The sequence below is a fragment of the Zootoca vivipara genome, chromosome 6 (genome assembly GCF_965207765.1).
Source record: "Zootoca vivipara chromosome 6, rZooViv2.hap1.1, whole genome shotgun sequence".
NCBI lineage: Eukaryota > Metazoa > Chordata > Lepidosauria > Squamata > Lacertidae > Zootoca > Zootoca vivipara.
The window spans coordinates 67470519-67476671 of record NC_142589.1 but is presented as its reverse complement, the minus strand read 5'-3'; positions in this window follow the sequence as shown (position 1 = coordinate 67476671).

The window sequence follows — 6153 nt, the reverse complement described above, 5'->3', positions numbered from 1 at the left end:
TTACTGCACGTCCTCCAGCCTCCAGCCGGCCCTAGAGCTTCCATTCTTGTTGTAGATATTTTTGGATACAGTATTTTGGAATGGATTGAAGAGAGAGTGGCAGACAGGGAGTTTAGAGGGTGCTCCCCACTTTATGTGATTTCACTTATGCACGCAGGGAGCCTGGAACATAACCCCTGTGTAAGTCACCTGTACTTGCTTACTTATTTCCATTAAAAACAACTTTCATTCAGGTTAAGAGCTAGTCTTAGTCCAGACCTCTTCAATGAGATGCCCTTCGGAGTCAGTTGGGCTCAAATTCCCACCAACCTAAGTAAGCCAGCATGGCAAACAGCCACAGGTGATGGGAGTTGTAATCCAAGAATAAACGGAGAGTGCCACTTTGGTAAATCCTGCCTTGGTCTAAAGTCTGTGGGAATTCTTAGAATCATAGAATTGTAGAGCTAGAAGGGACCCAGAGGGTCATCTAGTCTAACCCCCTGCAGAGAAGTAATCTCAACTATATATGCAGGTGGCCATCCAACCTCTGCTTAAAAACCTCCAATGAAGGAGAGTCCACCACCTCTCATTGGAGTATATGCCATTGTTGAATGAGAATGTGTAGTAGTTCTGAAGGGCCCTTGAAGATTCCCAGGAAGAATGTGGTACAAGACATTTAAGGAGAGAGAAAAACTTGGTTTGGCTATATCCTAAGCAATTTTCTTAGCAGAAAAACTGGATCCTTTCTGTCCAAGTTAGAAGTTCTTTGCCAATGACTAGAAAGAAGGTATTTTGTTTATACACACTCATCTAAAATTTAGTACAGCTAGAGGAACCCAGGAACTCCAGTATTAAGCAGAAATCTAGGTAAAATCCCCTTTACATTGAGAAATCGCAAACATATACCAAACATATAGTAGAAATCAGGGAACCTAGGAAGGCAAGGATGAAATAGGCTCAAATTGGTAGGGGGGAAAAGGTTAACTGTGCCAAAACAAAGGAACACAAAGAAAATTTATTGGCATGTTTAGATAATTCATTTAAAGTAAGCTATAATGAAGTAGTCAGAGAATATGTGATTGTTAAACACTCTACAGCAAAGCTTCAGTTTATTTGAATTCAAAAACAGCTTGTTAATGTGGCGGTTGCTTCTCTTTTTAAGCCGACCTGTGTCATGTTCAAAACACAGCTCCTTGAAAGCACGAGTTGCCAAAAGAGAACGTAGTGCTTGAGATAGAGCATCAATATGAACTCCAGTATAAAACTTCTCTCTTTGCATCCAACCATCTGGGAAACATCCTGTTCTGCATTCCTGGTTGCTAGAAATCTGGCCACCACCACCCCCAACTGGATTAGCATTCTAGATTTAACTGTGGCAGCCTTCCCCCACCTAGTATCCTCCATATGTTTTGGGACTACAACTCCCATCATCCGCACAAAGCACAACCATGCAGACTACAGCTGATGGCAGCTATAGTCCAAAACATCTGGAGGGTACCAGATTGGGGAAGGCTGAACTACAGCAATGCTGTAAGGGTCAAGTTTCCACTAAAGTCTGGTGATGAAACCACAATTCTTCTTAGGGAACCGAGAGATCATTCTTCCTAACCAAAAACTTTGCTCCAATAGGTCTGCAGGCACTGAGAAATTTACCTTGTTACACTTCGTTACCTTGAAATCAGATTATATTTTCATCAAACCAATTGAAAGAGCTAGTTGAGGGTGTCCAGGGACTTGTGTGTACCCAGATATTTTTAATTTATTTTTAAGAGCACACTACCATGCCATCTTACAAACAGCTTTTGAGGGGGGGAAAGATGGTTTGCCAGTTTCATTCCCAAACAGGAAATTATGGGAGGTACTGCCTACTCACAAATTAATAAAATGTTAAAATGATATGTGTCAAAAACATTGAAGATGTTTCCATCAGATAAGCAAGGTATCATATGCAGAGACTTTATTTTGCACTCTTTAGCAGCAGCAAGAACAGCCACCCAGAAAGGCCCATCAAATTCTAGTACAGTCATGTGGTTTAAACATCTCTGGAGTCACTTAAATGGGGAGAATTCATTTCGTTAGAAACAAATATAAGACTGCTGGGTTTGTTGAAAGTGTTTTTATTGGAATGATACGTCTGGGTTCTGGAAGTTAATTTTCTTATCTAATTTTTAATGTAACTATACAAGTAACAAAATGTAGGGGGGGGGAGGCATTCGCCAAGTAGCATGATGGACAATTCAAGAAACAAAGCTCCAAACCTCCTTTGTTCAAGTAATTATGCCCTGGCTCCAAAGAACTGTGAGCAGAAGGAAAATACCCAATAGTGCTTGCAGGAGTTCATGCAGTGTTATAGCAGGTAGGTCCAATAGCAGTTCTCATGCTTTTAACTGTGCAAAAGGCTGTGGTTGTATTCAACTAGGTTTTGCGTAGAATGGGTCCACTGAAATTAATGGCCCTAACTTAGTAATGTTCATTCATTTCAATGGGCCTCCTCTGAGCAAGGCTTGTACTGGATACATCCTAATGTATCTGGAAATTGTTTCACTTTCCTTACTAAATTGCTCTAGGGTGAGATGCAGAACTGTCCCACCACAAGCAGAAAGCACTTTTGGGTCTATGACTCTATGAACTGCTTTTCTAACCATGTTTTACGGAAGGCTTTTTTTTTTACACCTTCAACAATCTTCTTCCCATATAATTCGAACCTATTAATTCCAGAAAACCTACAGGGTTGCGTTCAAAACTCACCTCCCACAGTCAGTCAACTCCTCTACTAGAGTGAAGGGCTTTTTTGAAGAAGAAACCCAAAACAATTAATAGTTTAGTAAGAGAGAGAAGGCAAATAGCATAATTCTCCCGCCACCCAGAAGAAAGCCAGTTGTTTCATGTTATTTCGAGAAAAATGAGAAAGGAAGTTCTCTTACCGATAACTCCAATGGTTACTGTCCCCTGCGAACCCCACCTAGCAAGTCGACATCGTGACATGTCAGGTCAGGGCAGCCTCAACCACGCTTCCCTGATAGTCAGGTAATAAAAGGAAGGAGTTAAAATAGAAGTTACGTTTGCAGATTTCTGGATAACATCAGAAAATGTAATGCAATATATTCCGAACTGTCATTCAGAGCTTCTGGTAACCGCCTTACAAGGTGTTAAAATATATATTTATCCAGAAGAAAATTAAACAGAAACAAAAATAGTTTTTGGCAGTTTCTAACCAATACCCAGATACTTATCATGATATAACTTCATTGTGTAATGAAGATCAGAGGCATTAATACCCCATTTCTACTGAGGGTTTTCCCCCCTATTCCAACAGCTGCAAAAGTTAAACAGGTGCACCTTGGTGAGCAAGTTTGTACTTTGTAGGATTTTGTTATCAAATTCATCAAGAAAAGCAGTTTTTATTTTAGCCCTAAGTTAACAGAAGCTCCCATTTTCAGAGAAATGGGAAATACAGCTCAGAGTTCTCATCTTATAAAGCCCACAGAACTTTAGTGGCTTCAAGTTTTCATTTTAACCACAGAAAATCTATTTGTGCCCACTTTCAGTATTTCACAAAATACTCATTCACACAAATATTTCAATCTAAACCAAAGGATTATGTGCAAGGTTTGAAAAATCTGGCTCGTATATTAGGAGTTGCAAGAACCCAATTCATGCTTTGGCCAGGCAAAAAAAGCCCTATTGAAGTTCCAAGATTTGCTTGCATAAGGACTCCAAGGATCCCCTTGGACTCCTTTTATCAAAATATTTTCATACATTTCTTCACTTTGCTCATAATAGCCTTATTACAAGCATGTTATTTAATGTTCAAAATGCAAATGAGGTTCAAATAATGGCATACAGATGCAGACAAGGTGAAAATATAATCAGGCTTTGATAAATGATGCAGTCATTCATACAGCCGATTATTAAGCTTAATACCTCCAATACGTTTGGATTTTAACAGAAAAAAATGCTTTAAAACAGTTTTACAATTGAAGATTGATATCTTCAGCTAGAAAAAACAAACCTTACTGAAGGAACTGTAAGCCTAGAACAATTACTGTACCTCTAGAAGTTTTAGACATTTTCCTTCATAAATGGGAATAGTTCTCAGTTAAGTGGTTAACTCAGAAATATAATCTGGCTTGCACTGCAATGCTAGATCTATGTAATTAGGAATTTGTAGAAATCTTTTGACATAGGTTTCCGAAGTACCAAAACTCTGGCATCATTTTTTCAAAAGTCACCTTTGTATCAATAGAGACATTGAAGCAACTGCTATAAATGAGTGATCAAATATTGAATTCCATTTCATGATTCCGTCCCCACCTTGAAGAACAAAGGATTGATATTCTTCTATGACAGGGTTTTTGTCCCTCTGAATTGCTTTGCTGAATAAAAGGTCAAGGCACAGGTGAAGCAAAATGTATATTTTGGAGTGCGGTTTTTTAAATATTTAATTATTTCTTTTGTGAAGCAAAGTTTCTTAAAGCCATGAATGTCTAATTAGATTGTGTTCTGTACTTAATCTGAAACACAATTGTCTTCTTCATAGCGTATACATACCGCTAAGATATCTGGACAATACTGCTGTCTTTAAAGATGGAATTTAAAACAGATGTTTGCGGACAGGTAGGACTGCTAATTTTGTATGCAGAATTTGCTACTTGAAAGAACTTCCAGAATTTTGTTGCATTTTGGATATAAGCATTTACAGACTTGGCGTTTGGGCAAGATTATCAAACACATCACAAGATTCCTCATTATGCACAAGCATATGTGCGTGTTACATTTCCAAATCTTTCTAGATTCTGACATAGACATTTTCACATCAATACAAAATTGCTTTTTACCTCTCTTGGCAGTCCTTGTGTATGCTCCATCATAAAGGATAACTTTAGGACATGGGCAAGTATTTTAAATTAGCTCAAATTTAGTTTCACCAAATACTGTTAAGCTGTGGAATTGATTGTCAAGCAATTGGAAAAGTGTGTGTGAGTGTTGATTTAGGTATTAGAAAGCCAGCCACTTCTACTAGACCTAAAAGCCAGATGAGCTTCACAAGACAAATCCTGCAGCTTTACTCAGACAAAACAAAGACATATTATATGACCAAGAGCTACAGGATTTTTTTCTTTTATCAGAACCATGGTCAATTACTGTTACCATAGTACCCCAAATATCTGGCTGGACTGAAAAAGCCATTTTTATAAGGTTTTCCTTCCTCAATGAGTCAAGAGCTACAAACCCATGAAAATTATCCTACACAATTGTAGGAAGAACGAACACTGTTCGCACAACAATGTAATTCTGTCAAACAGATAATACTAATGGAGGTTCAGACAAGCAGCTTGTTCTCTCCCAATGACTGTTATTTTTCATTATGTTCTAATCAAAGGCAAACTCATAAATTAGGGGCTAATTATTTATTATGGACGTTCAAGTTGGCCAATCTGATATGTAAATTTAAGACCTTTGGATTTATTTCCTAGAATGCAAATGTACTTCACTGCAGTTTAGCACAGTGCAAAAGATGCAAACAGGTAAAACATCGTAAATTGAGAGTCAAATGAATATTAAAAATATGGCAAAAAATAGGGTTTGTACAAAAAGTTCTTTATAGACTCTGAAGAAATATCAAATCAATGGAAATTTGAGCTTTAAATCATTCATTCAGAAGGGTGTAAAATCTAATATTATAATCAAATTAGCAATTCTGTTATCTAGAGCATAAAGGATTTATTTACATTTTCACTGTACTTTGTAAGAATTTACAACCATTCTCATATCTTTGTTCAAAGCAAACAAAAACATAAAAATTGAGCACATAATTGTCTGTTTTTATGTTTGCACACTATCAAATTGAGTTGAAGTCATTAGATGTTATCCATATTAGTAACATAAAAACAGGTTAAGTTTATTGACTGCCTTCCTACATGAAACTTCTCATATATCCAGACAGTGGGACTTAAAATCATATGACTAAAAACAATTTGCACAAGTTTACAAATGTACTTGAAGCTGTTAAGAAAGCAACCAATTGAAAGTTAAATGCAACTAGATTAGATTAACAATTATTAAATTTCAGTTTGATGCTATGATTAGACCTAGCTCTGACTCATATGCCACAAGTGCCAGATGTTGGAAATTGCAAGAAATTTGCATGAATTTGATCACTCACATAGGCAG